This window comes from Pteropus medius, unplaced genomic scaffold (genome assembly GCF_902729225.1).
Source record: "Pteropus medius unplaced genomic scaffold, Ma_sr-lr_union100, whole genome shotgun sequence".
Taxonomy (NCBI): Eukaryota; Metazoa; Chordata; class Mammalia; order Chiroptera; family Pteropodidae; genus Pteropus; species Pteropus medius.
In genome coordinates, this window is record NW_024353905.1 from 79952 (window position 1) to 97424 (window position 17473).

Genomic DNA, 17473 nt, shown 5'->3' on the forward strand with positions numbered 1-17473 from the left:
CCGTACATTTTTTTTTTTTCCCCAACAGCACTGTGCAGTTTTATTAACCATTCAGGTACAGTAGCATCTGGTAAGATTGGAACAGAACGGGGATTTAAAAGCGAACAGACATTCAGCATCTGACAATTTGAAAGAAGCCACTACATACCCTTTTCACAAACATGTTTTCACAGAGCCAATACGGTGATAGCCGTTGACCCAGTACACCAATGTACTGAAGTAGAAAAGATACAACAAGAAAAAATAGCTACATTAGAAAGACTTCAACACTTCAGAAAAGTAGTAAAACACTTAGTTTCTCCTCTTTAGCCCCCAAAACAACATCATACAGATTGAATCTGCCTATAGTCCTACATCAGCTTCTAGAATATTTGTCAGGAGGGCAAAAATAAAATGACACTGGCCAGTACAGTCTTTAGATATTTAGAAAGAGGAGGGGAAGAAAGTTCTTAGAACAAATTAGTCAGTTTCGGTCTCATCAGCAGGATCTTTGGATTCTTTGCTTTTCCACACTTCTTCAATGTGCTTGTCCTTCTCTCGCAAACGCTCCAGTTTGGCAGCCATTTGCACCTCTCAGTTCTCTTTGTTGGCTTCCATTTTGTGAGTCATTTCTCTTCTGCTATTTTACTGAAGTTGTTTTCTTCAATTGCTTTCTGAAGCACTTCTTTCTCATGCTCTCGTTTCTCAGCCAGCTGTTTCAAGACCTCAGCTTCATGGGACTTGTGTCTTTCTTCTGCAGCTTGTAATTTCTTCTGAATTTCCTCCAGGGAAAAAACCTTCTTTGGAGGAGAAAGAGGGAATTCTGGGACAGTTCTTTTGATCAAGGGCTGAGAATCAGCTCAAAAGCCTGGCCTGAAGCATTCTTCTTCAGTTCTTTCACCTGGATATCAGAAGACGCCATGGTGAACAGAAGACAAGAGACTGACAGTGTGTATTCTACACCATGGGTCCCCAACCCCCGATCCGTGGCCTATTAGGAACTGGGCCTCACAGCAGGAGGTGAGCAGCAGGTGAGCAAACAAAGCTTCATCTGTATTTGCAGCTGCCAGCACTAGCATCACCGCCTCGGCTCCACCTCAAATCATTAGGCATTAGATTCTCAGCACCGGTCCCTGGTGCCAAAAAGGTTGGGGACCGCTGTTTTGCACAATCCACTGGCAAGGAAAGTCCTGCTTGGTCCAAGCTGCCTGGCCAAACTCTTACACATAGTTCTTAAAAATCAAGATAATGCACTAACTTCAACATAAAGGGAATGTACCAAGTGCCTTTACTGCATTAATTGAGCTAATCTGATGACTTTTATCCTTTAGACCAGTTATATGGTGAGTCTTGATGTTGAACCGTAACATCCTTATATTCCTGGTCATCATCTGTACTTTTGAATACATTGTTAATGTCTGTTAGCTAACATTTTATTTGAGATTTTTGTTTCATAAATAAAATGGCCCGAAGATTTTTTTTCATGGGTTCTCCTTATCTGGTTTTTCAATCTAGGTTACACTAGGCTTAAAAAAATGAAATGGATAGGTTTCACTCATTTATTACTATGCGTAAGTTCCCACACTTGAAAGTTTGCTAAAACTCACCTATAAAACCAACTGGGGTTTTGAAAGAGGGGAGTTCTTTGACTACCATTTCAGTTTCCTTAACTCTCACTGGACTATTTAAGGCCTCCCTTTTTGTGCCAATTTTAGCATGTTATATTTTTTCTAAGAATGTATCCTTTTCATCTGGATTTTTTACTTCATTGGCATATCATTTATAATTCTCTTTTTTAAAAAATTTATTTCATCCATAGTTATTACCCCCTTTTCATTCTGTATCTTAGTTTTTAAATTTTCTCTTTGTTTTTTTCTTGCTCACTCTTGTCATTGGTCTCTTTCCCATATTAGTCTTTTCAAAGACCAGCTTTGGTTTGGTCAGTTTTCACTATTGTCTTTTGTTCTCTATTTCATTTATTTCTGCTCTATCATTGTTATTTTTTTCTTGTTTCTTTGAATTTAGTAATAGAAACAGTGTGGTACTGGCGCAAAAATAGAAAAGTAGACCAATAGAATAGCATAGATACAGACTTGTTTACGTAGAGCCTAGTGTATAATAAATCAATGGAGAAAGGGTAGTTGTTTAGTTGCTAGTGTTGAAAAACTGACATGGAGAAAAATAGAACCAGATCCCTACCTCACACCACATACAAAAATGGACTAGATAGAGGACCTAAATGTGAGAGATAAAACTATAATGTTAATAGGAGAAATTGTAGGATGATATCTTCGTGACCTAGTGGCTTGGAATGACTTACTAGATGAAACTTCAAGACTATAATCCACATGGTGAAGAGATGATTAATTTGATTACATCAAAAATAAGGATTTGTGCTTGATGAGAGACACTGTGGACAAAGGGAAAAGATAATATACAGATTGGAAGAGGATATTTGTAATGTCTAAATCAACAAGGGACTTAATATCTATAATATACAAAGATCTCCTGTGAATCAACAAGAAGAGAACACCACTACCAATAGAAAATTGAGCAAAGCACAGAACAGGGAATTCGTAGAAGAAGAAATTTGAGAATCCAACAGTATATGATGAGGTATTCAAGATCATTGAAAATCTGAGAAAATAACAGTGGCATATGACTTTACATCTATAAAGCTGACAAAATTAGAAAATAATAATGCCAAGTGCTGGTGGGGATGCGAGGACCTACAAACCCACCTGCATGGCTGATGGGAGTGTGTACTTGCATAGACATTCTGAAGGACCGTCTGGCAGTACCTTGTCAAATGAAATATGCCCTTGAGTATGCTAAATCCCAGGGAAAGAAACATATATAAGGGTGTTCATTGCAGCATTAAGCCCAAAAAGAAAAGGCAAAAAAACTAAATATATATCTCAAATTAGAAGCTTCCAAGGGCAAAAATACAAGCTCTCATTGGTTAAAGTGGAGTTTCCCAATCCAAGTGCTCAGATACCCTACAGTACTGCAGATGGGTTCCAGGGATAGGAGTTATTGATAGCTGTAATTTTAAAAGTAATGATAAATGTTTTTTAAAAATATCCCTAACACACATTTACAACTGTTTTTTTTTACCAGTTTTAAAATATTTTGAAGCTATATTCGAATAGTACAATATTCACATGGTTCTGTCTGTGAACTTCTAGATCCAGTGATGATTATGCTGACATGAAAGATGTAATGTGCAGCTCCCACTATCAGAAAACAGCTCTTCACAGGCTGCACTATGCAGCACTCCTCTGGGAACTGGTCCACTTAATCAGATTTTTAATTTGCTCCTACTCATCAAGATGTTTTGTGTGCATATGTATAATATTTAAATTTTTATTACATTCAATGTGTTCTTTTTACAACTTTTTTTTTAAGTAACAGAAGTTGTAGAAGATATATCTTTATCAGAATCATCAGCATCTATTACTAGGTGCTGCTAAAAGGAACATAATTGATTTTGTTAATTTTCTCAGTTGTTATTTCCCCATTTTTTTCTTCCCTTCCCCCCTCCCTCCCTCCCTTCATCCTTTTTTCTTTCTAATTACTTTCTCTCTATCACTCTCCTCACAATTTTTCTTTCTCCCCATCTCTCAGTGTTATTGAATTTTGATGTTAACAACCATATGCTGGTTTTTGATGGAATTTCATTCTGAATTATTATTTCCTTTTAGAAAAAATATGAAAACATAATAGTGGAATTATCTAATTAAATTGATTAATAAGAGTGAGCTGATTATAGGCTTGTGAAACTTCAAAAAATCTGTTATTCAAAACATGTTCATATGTGAGTATAAGTAATATTTATTTTGAATACTTAGAACTTTTAGAATTTTCATTATCAAATTAACCAAAATTAATATTTTATTTACCACATGTGGGTTTCTAAAATTTCAATGACATTTATCTTAAAGTACTTTTAATGCATCCTAATATTAAAAATCATTTTTTAAACCTAACATATAAATAGATTTAATTTATACAAACATTTCCAAATCTGTATTAGCTAGGGTTCTCCAGAGAAACAGAACCAACAGAATGTATATACAGAATGAGATTTATTATAAAGAATTAGCTCATGCAATTATGGACACTGACAAGCCCCAAGATCTGTAGGGTGAATTGGCAAGCTGGAGACTCAGGGGAATCAATGGTGTAGTTCCAGCCCAAAGGCCAGCAGGCTTGAGACACAGAAAGTGCTAATGTTTCATTTCAGATCCAAAGGCAAGGCAAAGCTAATGTCCCGTTTCAAAGGCAGTCAAGCAAAAAGAATTTTTCCTTACCCTGGGGAAGTTCTACTTGTTTGGTCTGTTCAAGTCTTTAATAGATTGGATGAGGCCCACTAACGTTAGGGAGGGCAATCTGCTTTACTCAGTCTACCAATTTAAATGTTGATACCATCCCAAAGCACCCTAACAGAAACACCCAGAATAATGTTTGGCCAATTAGCTGGCAGTCTGTTAGCCAGTTAGGTTGACACATAGAATTAACCATTACAAGTTTATCTCCTGTCAACTTGACACTCATATGCATCTTGTTAAACCATACTTAATTGCCAAATGAAAACAATAACAAAGTCAAACTTATACCTTACATGATGCAACTATCCTATGTACAACAAAAAATGCATTAACCCCTTCCCCAAAAGTCCTTGAGTAATGTTTACTCTTTTTTTTTGATATCTCGTAACTTATATACCATGATATAAAGTTGACGATATTTAAATACTATGATATAAAGTCAGTATATCTTATGTTACATGATAAGGGGATAAGAGAAGGAAGAAAACAAGGATATATATATGCTATGAGATAAATAGTATACACACACACATACACGCAAATATATTTATATTAAAATAAGGAGAAAATAGTCATGACAATTACAGTCCTAATTTGTCACATGGTTATAGTTGGTATTTATAACCACCTTCGTTCACTACCCATTCCATATTCCCTTCGCCTTCAGGAAGCACCTCGGCTGGTCGTGGTTCTTTAGCTGGTGGGGTGGCCCAAACTTTTGTTCCTGAAGGGTCAGGGCAATTAGTAGTCTTGCCTGAGTTAGGTTTTGTAGTTTTCCATTGACTTTAACTACAGGGCATGGTAATACTAAGAGATGCCTAAGGGATGGCCTGTATTCCAGACGTACTCTTCTTCGCTTTCAGTGTAGAGTAGCAGTCCAGTTTCCCCTTGGTGGTCAGGATCAGCCACCCCAGCCAACACAGTACCTATCTATTCAGAGGCATGAGGAGCCCAAAGCATCCAGGTGGCAGTCTTAACTTCTAGTTCAATGGAATTGTTGTTGTGTCTCCTGAAGGAAGAAGCAATCCTCCCTTTGAAACTAAGACTTCTAGGCCAGCAGGGCATAAGGTCATGGGAACAGGAAGCAAAAGTTTTGCTGGTGGGTCATTAGGATAATAATGAGTGATGCCACTCCCATTTCCTTCCCTTGATTCCTGACTATGGGAGAAATAGCACCATATGTTGGATGTTGATTCACAGCAGTAGTCCATGTTGCTGACCCCATGCCTATCCTCCATTCTTGCCACCACGGCCACTTTGTTCATGAGCCCGTTGGGTGATGACAGGGGTGGCTAAGAAAGAGACTGTTATCCACTGAATGGGTCATCCTATTCACTTGATTTTTAAAATCTTCCTCTGCTGAGGTCACCCTTCGGTGAGCATTCACATAAAACACAAATATCTTCATGTTTTTCCTACCATTCAGAGAGATCTGTCCACATACTTCTTCAAATTTCCTTGTCACCAATTTTCCAATCATGTTTTGTCTAAGTCCCTGACCACCTAGCCAAACATTGCCCACAGTCCATGGATTGGTTTAGATCTCACATTTGGATATTTCTCCTTCCAAAGTGAACATTCAGGTATGCTGCCCAAAGTGCCCACTTGAAGGAGTTCTCTTCACCACTGTCCCTCAGGGATGTCCCAGACTGGGGCTGTAGTGATACAGCTGTTCACTTTCAGGTAGTGCATGTATATCCTGGAGAACCATCAGTAAACCAGGTCTAAATCCTCTCTTTCTCTGGCAACTGATTTTGGGGAACTCCCCATGAGGCCGTAGGTACAGGCTGGAGGAGAGAAGGCAGTGTGGCAGGAGCAGAGACCATGGGCATTTGGGCCACTTCTTCTTGTAACTTATTCTTTCAGTGCCTTCTCATACCTGATCATGCATATACCACTTTCATTTCATGATAGAGTGTTGCTGTGCACACTCAACTTTGTAGTTTGGTGAATCAGATAACACCCAGTTCATGATGGCCAGCTCAGGTTGCTTGGTAACTTGGTAGGCCACAGTTGAGTGTTCAGTCTCTACTAAGGCCCAGTTGCAGGCCAAGAGCTGTTTCTTAAAAGGAGAGTAATGATCTGTGATTGGAGCAGGACCCGGCTCTAAAATCCTAGGTGCCTGCACTGTGATTCACCTGTAGGGGCCTGCCACAGGCTCCGGACAGCATCCCTCTCTGCCACTGACACTATAGGCACCAGTGAATCTGCTGGATCATATTGTCCAGTGGCAGAGCGGCTTGCACAGCAGCTTGGACCGGTCACACAGCCTTCTCTTGTCCTGGACCCTACTCAAAACTAGCAGCCTTTTAGGTCACTCAGTCAATGGGCCAGAGTGACACACCCACATGAGGCATATGATGCCCTTATAATGCATACAGGCTCACTAGGCATCGTCCCTCTTTCTTGGTTGTAGGATGGGCCGGATGCTACCATTTACACTTCATCTTTGGCAGGATGTCTCAACGTGCCCCACGCCACTAGACCCCTAGAAATTTCACTGAGGTAGAAGATGCCTGAATGTCAGGTTTATCTCCCATCCCCTGACACAAATATCTCACCAATAAGTCTAGAGTGGTTGCTACCTCTTGCTTACTAGGTCCGGTCAGCATAACGTCATCAGTGTAATGGACCCGTGTGATATCTTGTGGAAGGGAAAGGTGATCAAGGGGAACTAAAATGATGACATTATGAACTAAAATTGTGACGAAATTATGAACTAAAAGGTGAACTAAATTATGATGCAGGGCTGGAGAACCGATACGCCCCTAAGGTAGGACAGTAAAGGTGTATTGCTGGCCTTGGAAGCTGGAAGCAACCTGCTTCTATTGGACCTTAAAGACAGGGTTGAAGAAAAAGGCATTTGCCAGATCAATACCGGCATACCAGGTATCAGGGGATGTATAATGTGGTTGCAATGAAACCACTTCTGGTGTAACAGCTGCAATTGGAGTCACCACTTGCTCAAGCTGACTGCAACGCGCTGTCATTCTCCAAGATCCAGCTGTCTTCTGCGTAGGCCAACTACGAGAGCTGAGCAGGCATATGGTGAGAATCACCACCCCTGCATCTTTCAAGTCCTTGGTGGTACTAATTTCTGCAGTCCCTCCAGGGACACAATACTACACTTGATTTACTACTATATTCCTTGGTGGAGGCCTTTCCATAATAGCCCTTACTCTGTAGGTCAGAGAACGAGTGTGAGGATTCTACGAACTGCTGAGTGTGTGTATTCCAATTATGCATTCGAAATTGGTGAAATAAACACAAGATGGGTTTGAGGACCAACAGGGCCCACTGTGAGATGATGGACCTGACCTACAACTCCATTGATCACCTGACCTCCATAAATAGCTACTCTGCCTGGAGGACCACAGTGATGTTTGGGGTCTTCTGGAATTAGTTTCAGTTCAGAGTCAGTGTCCATTGGTCCCCCCCAAATCTGATTATTTCCTTTTACCCAATGCATAGTTACCCTGGTAAAAGGCTATAGTTCCTTTGAGAAAGGTTGAGAGAACGATTAACAGTATAAATTTTTGGCAGTGTTCCTCAAGGAGACCTGGCCTTAACATTCCAACTTTCAGGATCCTATTCCTTCCCCATCAATGCCCTCACTTTGGCAATAGACACTGTGAGGCTGGGAGCTTAACTTGCATTATAATTCAGCCAGTTGCAGGATGAGATTCTGGGTTTGGTTTTCAGCAATCTCAGCTTTCCAGCTCTCCTTTAGGGCACACATAGAAACTTTCCAGTCATTTGTGTGCCCTTGAGCTGGAAATTCTAATCCTGGAGCTCATTCTACTTTTGTCCAGAGAGATTAGGAACCACCAGCCAATCTCAATATATTCCTTAGTTTTCCAAAACTGTTCGGCAGTATCATATATACAGTCATCCATATCCTTGCTTCTAATAAGGGATTGATTATGAATATCCAATGGAGATATTTTGAGTATCTCCATAGTCCATGTCATGGACTTTCAATGCTCTATTTACCACTAGAAATAGAGTCATTAGCGTCTTTAATCATATCGGAGAACCAATTCCAGAAGCCTCAGAACTAATTCAGAAGATTCATCCTTAAAATCTGGTTCCTCTAAAACCACTGTCAGTCCCCAGATCTGCATTTGTCAAGGTTCTTCAGAGCAACAAAACCGATATGATGTGTATATATAGAGAGAAAAAGATTTATTATAAAGAATTGTCTCCTACAACATGGAGGCTGATAAAAGCCCCAAGATCTGCAGGATGAGTTGGCGAGTGAGAGACCCAGGGATATTGATGGTGTAGTTCCAGTACAAAGGCCTGCAGACTCAGGAAGAGCCATTGTTTCATTTGAGTCTGAAGGGAGGAAAAGATGATGTCCCAGCTTGAAGGTGGTCAGACAGAAAGAACTCTCCCATATTCTAGGGAGAGTCAGCCTTTTTGTTCTATCAGGCCTTCGATTGATTGGATGAGGCCCCACCCACATTAAGGAGAGCGATCTGCTTTACTCAGTCTACTGATTTGTTAATCTCATCCAAACAACACCTACACAGAAACACCCAGAGTATTTGACCAAATACCTGGGCAACCCATGGCCCAGTAAAGTTGACACATCAAATTAACCATCACAATATGATAATGGACAACTTTTGGAGTAATGCTGCAATGTCACCGTATTTTTAAGAGCAACTCCATGTCCATGAGTAATGTTCATGTCATGAGGATCATCTCAAATTTGGGTGCGGGTGCCCAACAAGCCCCCATTCCTCAGCCTAAATATCTGATTTGCATGGAAAATTATTGAGAGAAGCAACAATGCCAAGTAGATGATTCCAGGTTAAAATATTCCAGCAAATATTTCATGAATTCTTTTTCATTTTGGAGCAACCACGAAGTTAAAGTTGCAAGAATAGTACAGAGAACATTTTTCCTGAACAATTTGAGAACAAGTTACAGGCCTAGTGCCCCCTCACCTCTGAATATTTTAGTGTACTTTTCTACATACAGGGACATTTTCCTACTTAACTACGATACAACCATCAATGTCATGAAATTAATGTTGATGCTTCACTACCACCTAATTCTCATATCCCATTAAAATGTCACCAGTTATCCTAATAATGTCCTATAATTTATAGCAAAGGACCTAATCCAGGATCATGTGTTACATTTTTACGAATATTTTGAAACAAATCTGTGTAGTGAGGGAGGCCACAGTGATAGGAGGATGTAAAGGCCTTGCATCTAGAGTTTTTTCTGAAAACACTGAGATTCCAGTAATACATTGTTTTATTTATTGTTTTATACAGAAGAGGCCTCATCTGTAAGAGTTTGCCTCTTGATCAAATTTCTATGAGAAATGGTACTATTGATATGGTAAATCTGATTAAACAAAAGGCACTACCCTCCCATCTGTTTTCAGCTTTGTGTAAGGACAAGGAATCAGAACATCCCTCTCTGCTGTTCCATAGTGTGTGAGCTGATCTAAAGGAAGAATATTTTCAAAAGTTTGTGAGCAAAAGTAAAAACTAATTTTTTTTCCATGAACAAGTCTCACCTGGCAGATTTGTGGAAAGATTTGCTGACTTTTGGGGTCTCTGAATATACTTTATAGAAATTTGGAAGGACCATGTGAAAATAGATTAATGTGAAGTGACAAAGTTTTGGGGGTTCGAAGCAAAAATTCAGCTTTAGAAAAGTGAGGTTGTGCTTGGCTGTGAGCATTTAACAAAAAGTGATGTTAAAAATCATTCCTTGGTAATGTTGGTGTTACAATTTGGATCATAAAAAAAATTAAAAGAGTAGAATATCATCTGTGAATAACATGAGGAAAAGAATCATTATCTAAAAACTATTAAAATGTTCAACTGGATTTAAATGATTTTAAGAATGAAATAAAATTTCTGGCTAGTGGAGAAAAAAAAAACTTTATTCATTTACCATCACGTACTTGAGGGGGCGGGAAAGGCATTTCTTATTAATAGCAACAATCAAGATTTTGAAGAGATCATTAGTAAAAAGTCCTAATCGGGAATTGCGTGTAGCCATTTCCAGCATAAAAATCTTATGTAAAATATATGTTCACAGATGATGCTCGAGTATGTCATAAACATATGAAAATAGTTTATTACAATATTTATACAAATTAAAGATTTACTATATTCCCATCACCTTCTCAGTACCCCCATACCTCCTTCGAATCAGAGCAGCGGCCATGGCTAGGTTGTTTCTCTCCAGCTCTGGGAGCTCAAGGACCAGGACTGAGAACATCTAATAATAATAATGGCAGCTAATAATTATTAAGAACTTAATTTATGCCAGCCACTAAATATATAATCTCATTTAATTCTCACAATAACCCTCTGTTGTAGGTACTATTATTCGACTATTATCCTTTAATATAAAGATGGGAAAATCACACAAGGCAGGATTTGCACCCAGGAAGTTCAGCAGCACCTGGGTATACCCTCAATGTGCCCACTCCTTCTGGGGCCCTTTTTTCTCCCCTTGGGCCCCAGCTTTTCACCTGCAGTGGTTGGTAGGCTTGAATACCAGGTAAAGGGCTGAAAAGGGATCGGTCTCAGTAGTGCCCCCTGGCAGTAATTGAGGTGATAAAATGACCAGAGAGGAGACTGGCCTCAAAGGCATCTCCAGAGCTTGAGTCCCTCTACAATCAGCCTCAACTCTTGGACTAGGTCCTTCTGCTCAGAGCAAGACAGACTCTTTGCACTACCTCAAAGCCCCATCTAGCTCTCTCTCCCACATTTTGCCACCATCACGGCTTCAGACCGCGCCTTAACTCTCCCAAGTCCCTCCACCCATCCTGCAAGGTTCCAACCCAATCTCACCCCCTCCAGAAAAACATCTAGAGTCCAAGTTAGGTTTCTTTCTCCTGATGAATTGATTAATTGGTTGATTCCCTTTTTTCCCATTTGCCATTCTGGGAATCAAGCTAATTTTTTAATATATAACCTTTGTATGTGTTCTGGTAAAATATATTTTGTTCACATGTATTTGTAATGTATCTAAGGGTGTTATGTTGTATATTTTTGTTCCGTTTCCTACTTGTTTACAGAACAATGTGTGCTTTTAATTTAAATTGTTCAGATCTTTTTGCTTTGTAATAATTTCAGGCTTACAAAAAGTTATAATACTGATACAAAGAATTCTCATATACCCTTCACCCAGCTTCCCTAAGTGTTACCATTTTACATAATGAGAGTACAGTTATCAAAACCAGGAAATTAACATTGATACAATACTATTAATTAAGATATTCAAATTTCACTTTTGACTATACAGATTTTACCAGTTTTCCCCTTAATGTCTTTTTCTGTTCTAAGATCTCACATTACAATTAGTCGTCATGTCTCTTTAGTGTTTACTAATCTGTGATAGTTCCTCAGTCCTTCCCTGTCTTTAATGACCTTGATACTTTAGAAGAGGACTGGTCAGTTATTTTGTAGAATATCCCTCAATTGGGTTTTTCTGATGTTCTCTCATGATTAAGTTTAGGCTCTGCATTTTTGGTAAGAAAACCACAGAAGTGATGCACCCTTCTCAATCCATCATAATGGGTTACATGATGTTTCTATATCTTATTAATGATGATGTTAATCTTCATCATTTGGTTAAGGTGGTGTCACCACTGTAAAGTTGTTATTTTTCACCTTTGTAATTAGTAACTTGTGAGGAGATAAAATATGCGAATGTCCCATTTTTCATTAAGCTTTTACCCACTAATTTTAACATCTGATTCATGCCTGATACAGTTGCTACTGTGGTGTTTGCCCAATAGTGATTCTCTGTTTCCATCATGCCTTCTACATTCATTAGACTTTGACCATAATGAAAACCTTGCCTTCTCCCCCCATTTATTCATTCGTTCATTCATTCATTCACTCATTCGTTTATAGCCGTACGGACTCACAAATTCTTTTATTTTATGGATTATAATTTATTACATCCATTATTTATTTTATTCCTCAATTGTCCCAGATTTGGCCATTGGGAGACCCTTCGAGTAGGTCTCTGTGTGCTTTTATTTTTTAGATTTTTTAATTTTTAAAAAGATTTTTATTAAAATATACCTGACACATAATATTGTATTAGTTTCAGGTGTGCACCACAGTTATTCAACATTTATATACTTAAAGGCGTGATCAGCATGCTAAGTCCAGCAACCATCTTGTTCCTTTCATTTTTTAGCCCTTCCTAATTCTCTAGTCCCATCCCTGGAATCAACCATTTCTCCAAAGAGGCAGCAATATATTTAGATAGATGATTGATAGATAGATGTTTTATATATCAGCAATATTTTTAGATATAATGGCTTTATTGAAATATAATTATACTGTCTTGTAGCATATTCACAGAGTTGTTCAACCGTCAAAACAATTTAAGTTTAAAATATTTTCATCACCTCAAAAAGGAAACTTGTACCCATTAGTAGTCACTCCGCATTTCCCTCCAACCTTCCCCCACTGCCTCCCTTGGCAACCACTAATCTACTTTCTGTCTCTACAGATTTGCCGATTCTGGACATTTCATATAAACGAAATCACACAAATTGTAATATGTGGTCATTCGTGTCTGGCTTCTCTCATTTACCATAATGTTTTCAAGGTTTATCCATGTTATAGCATGGGTCAATACTTCACTTCTTTTTATTGCCAAACAATAGTCCATTGTATGGATATAACACATTTTATTTATTCATTCTACAGTTATGGACAGTTGAGTTGTTTCTGCATTTTGGCTATGATGAATAATGGCAGCAATATATTGTAAGATATATTCAAGAGGCTGTGTGTAGATCTTTCGTCAACTTCAGCTATGTCACAGCGCTCCATTGTATGCAAACTCCTTATTTTTTTCTATCTGTTCACCAATGAGAGACACCCAGATTGCTTCTAATTCTTGGCCCTCAAAGATTTTGATGTGATCAACATCCTCCACTATGTCTCCTTATGTACCTTTCAGAGAATTTCTTTGGGATGTATATCAGGAGTGGAATTGCTGGGTCATAGAGTATACTCTTAATTTGACTACGCTCTCCAAAATGGCTGTTCCATTTTCACTCCCATCAGCAATTCACGAGGATTCTTACACACCCCAACACACCAACACTTGGCCTTATTTAGCTTTAAAATTTTTTCGTACAAGTCTGATAGGTGTAAAATGATACCTAATTTCATTTTAATTTGTATTTATTCAATGGCTACTTAGTCTGAGCATTTCTTCATGTGCCTGTTAACCTATGGCTTTCCTTTTTCATGTCTTTTGTAGACCTGTTTGTATCTGAAGGCCTCTCCAAAGATTTCTTTTCTGTGAGGGCTACACTGGTGGTCCCAATCCTGTGGAAGCCTGGACCCCAATCGGGAATCAAGGCTTCCCCACTCTATGCTGTGGGAGACTCACAGATGCCTTTCTGTCTCTGAATTATTGACCTGTTTGAACTAACTTCCCCGACTCGAGTCCTCAGGAACCCCTTGTTTACAAAGTCTCCTTTTAAATCAAGGCCATGGTGTAGTCATTATTTATACCTCCTTACTGACCCTGAGGATGTGACTCCTGTACCCTCCACACACCTCCACTCAGCCCTATATGTCCCCGGAAACTATCTTTCCCTCCCCAGAGATAACTCCATCAGAAAACCCCAGAGACACCCCACTGTCCAAAATCCCCTGAAAGATTGCTGTTTGGGGTCCCCTCAGGGAAAGGAGGCACTGTAGAAGCTATCGGTGGAAAAGGGCATCCAGAAGTTTTCATGCTTATCAAGGCCTGAGGGCTGCCTACCTGCAGCAGATCATGAGGATAAAACATGGAGCACCTTCCCCTTATGGAGCGAGGAGGGTATGGGAAAGATGGAAGAACTTCAGAAGAGCCCAGGGCCTGAGTGCCAGGAAGCCACTAAGAAGGAGGCAGTGGGGAAGTTGGGAGGGGAAAGGTATCTATGTCTTGCAGTGGCTTTTGAGAACTGATGGCCATGGCCCTGGGGGCACCTCTAGGGTCTGGTTCCTCCCTCACTAGCCTTAGCTCTCAAACCCTTCCATATTAGGCCCTTTTGTGCAAAAGCAGGCTCTTGGTACCTCCCCCACCATCTTTCTCTCACATAGAGACTCCTGCTTTTGTCATGACTGCCTTCCTCTACTCCTTTCCTTATTTGAACCAGTTCCCTCCCCTCACCTCAGCATCCCACAAAATCCAGATCTAATCACAGGTTCCCTAGGGTATCTTTTCTGGCTCCAATTCTTCCCTTTCTCTACTTACCTTCTCTCTCAGGAAATAAAGGAGGGAACTTGTAGCAGGTGCCTAAGGGAATAAAGATGGAGCCGGCGCATGAAGTAGAGGGGAGTCTGTTCGCCTCCAAGCTCTGAGTGTCCTCTAGCACTGACTTGAAGCTGCTATCTTTCCTGAAGTTACCACAGTCTGCAGGGCTCCCAAGTCAGGGCTCTCTCCACCAGCCTTAATGAGCCTGACCTATAAAATAGAAAGCCCTGCACTTTCCCACTTCATCTCCTTCCCACCCTATTTCTGGTGCTCCAGCTACTCCTAGCAGGACAAGCCAGGCCCTGCCATCTGGTCTTTAGGCCTTAGCTCCTACTGAACCCTCAGTCTGATTCTCCTCTTTCTCTTCATAATCCGGCAACCCCTGCTCATCTCTCCAGACAGCTCCTCATCACTTTCTCTGTGAGATCTTCTCTTACCCCTTCCGTCGGGCACAGAAAAGTAGAAATATTAGCTATAAAAAAAATTTATATAGTTGAAATAGAGAACACCGTAGATGGGATAAATAGTGGGTTGAATACAATGAAGAATGAGTTAGTGAGTTGGAAGATCAGATTGAGGAATTCTCCCAGAGAGCAACAAGAAAGAATAAAAATATAGACAATATTAATTTTAAAAACCAAGGGAAATGGAAGATAGAAATGTCAGCATCTTGATAATAGTCTCAAAGAAAATGTAAGAATAAACAAATAAATGAGTGAGAGGAGAAACCATTTGAAGAATGGAGATAAATATCCCAGGATAAAAATTTACGAAATCAATTTACCAAGGTCACTGTATTTCTGTAATAAAGCAGATACAGTTAGAAAATAAATATTTTAAATTACCATTTAAAATGCATTTAAAAATCAATTACTTAGGAGTCCTAGAAATACATCTAACTGAGGGCATGTAAGTCCTTTATGAAAAAATTATATAACTTTTAAAAGAGAAATTAAAGAGGATATGAATAAATTGAGTGATATATCATATTTATAGTCTGGTAGACTCAATATTTCAAGGATATCAGTTCCCCCCAGATTGGTCGACAGATTCAATGCAATTCCAGTTAAAGGGTTATTGTTGTTCTGTGAAATTTGACTGATCTAAAATTTATATACAAATTTTAAAAAGACCAAAAATAGCCATGACACTTAATGAACAACAATGTGGGAGGACTTGCTCTATCAGATGTTAGGTGATTTTTTTTTTTTTAAATAAAGCTATAGTAACTAGGACTGTAGTATTGGCATGAGGATGGAAAACTAGTCTGCTGGAAGAAACAGCTCAGAAAAAGACCCATACACGTTTTCATGCTTGATTTAACAAAAATGTGGCAATGCAGAGCAGTGGTAGCAAGGCAGTCTTTTCAATAAATGGTGTTGGGACAATTGCGTGTCCAAATAGAAAACAACTAAATTGGATGTTTACCTCACACATATCTAAAAAAAATCAAATAATTCACAGGTAAATTATAAACCTAATGTGAAAGGCAAAGAAGATAACACAGGAAACTATATTTTTGTCTTCGGGATAGTAAAAGATTTCTTAAATGAGACACCAAAGTTACTAATGATAAAAGGAAAAGACTATAGTAAAAATAATAACTTCTTTTCACCCAGAAACATCATAAACAGTGCAAAGGCAAATTACAGAATGGGAAAAGATACTTGCATCACTCAAAACCATCAAAGATTTCATATCCAGATTATAAAATCAAGTCCTACAGTTCAACAAGAGAAAGATAATCAATAGAAAGATATGGGAAAAAATTGAACTAGCATGTCATAAAAGAATATCCGAATGACCAGTAAGTACATACAGAGGTGCTCAATTTCATTTAGTTATAAGGGAAATGCCAATTTAAACTGCATGAGATAACATTTCACACTCCTCAGATTGGCAAAAGTTCAAAATTGACAGTACCAAGGATTGATAAGGATGTGGGACAACAGGGCCTCTCATATTCTGCTGAACCTAAAATTTTTCTAAAAACTTAAGTCACTATCGAACAAGAAATTTCTTTATTTCTTCTAGTCACAGGACTGATGTAGCCTGAAATCAGACATAAAGCCAAATTCTGCAGGTTGACTTCACAAGCTCTCTAGGTCTCTTATGTGAAACCAAAATGCCACTGATTGGGGGAAGTGAGCCCTTGGGAGCTAGAATATGAACATCAGAGTTGATCTGGATAGATCTGAGTTCCCTAAATTCCAGCCCTCGCTGAGCCCCTTTTGGCAGCGGAGGCAGCCCTTCCTTCTCAGTCTAATAGGGCTGGACCTACATGACTTGGGAATCCTCTAATGTTTTGGCTAATCTTTCTCAAGCTCCACTCATATCACCCCTTGGTGCTTCCATACCCATTACTGCATTCATTCAGATTCCTGCATGTCTTGGGGAAGTAGTCAGACCTGTGAGGAAATTAATTTGTTTTGGCAGAAACCTCAGTAATATGTGCAAGAATCGCTTCTATGGATGATAGATTAGGGAGAAATGTAACTTTAAATTGGGGCCAACTTTTTTTATTGTGGTAAAATGTATATAACATAAAATTGGCCATTTTGACTACTTTCGAGTATGCAGTTAGATGGCATTAAATCTATTCACAGTATTGTGCAACTATCACCATTATCTCATTCAAAAACTTTTTCATCATTCCAAACAGAAGCTCTGCAACCATTATGCAATAACTCTTTATGACCCTTTCCCCAGCTCCTGGTAACTTCTAACCTACTTTCTGTATCTATAAATTTGCTTATTCTAGATATTTTATATAAATGGAATCATACACTATTTGTCCTTTTGTATTTGGATTATTTCACTTGGAATAGCATTTTCAAGATTCATCCATGTTGTAGCATGTGTCCGAATGTTATTCTTTTTTATGGCTGAATAATATTTCAGTATATACA

General features: G+C 38.9%; 1 pseudogene; it reads right to left on the reverse strand.

Annotated features, from left to right (window-relative positions):
• Positions 1-459: 459 nt before the first annotated feature.
• LOC120593539 (stathmin-like) lies at positions 460-901 on the reverse strand (annotated as a pseudogene).
• Between the last annotated feature and the right edge of the window lie 16572 nt (positions 902-17473).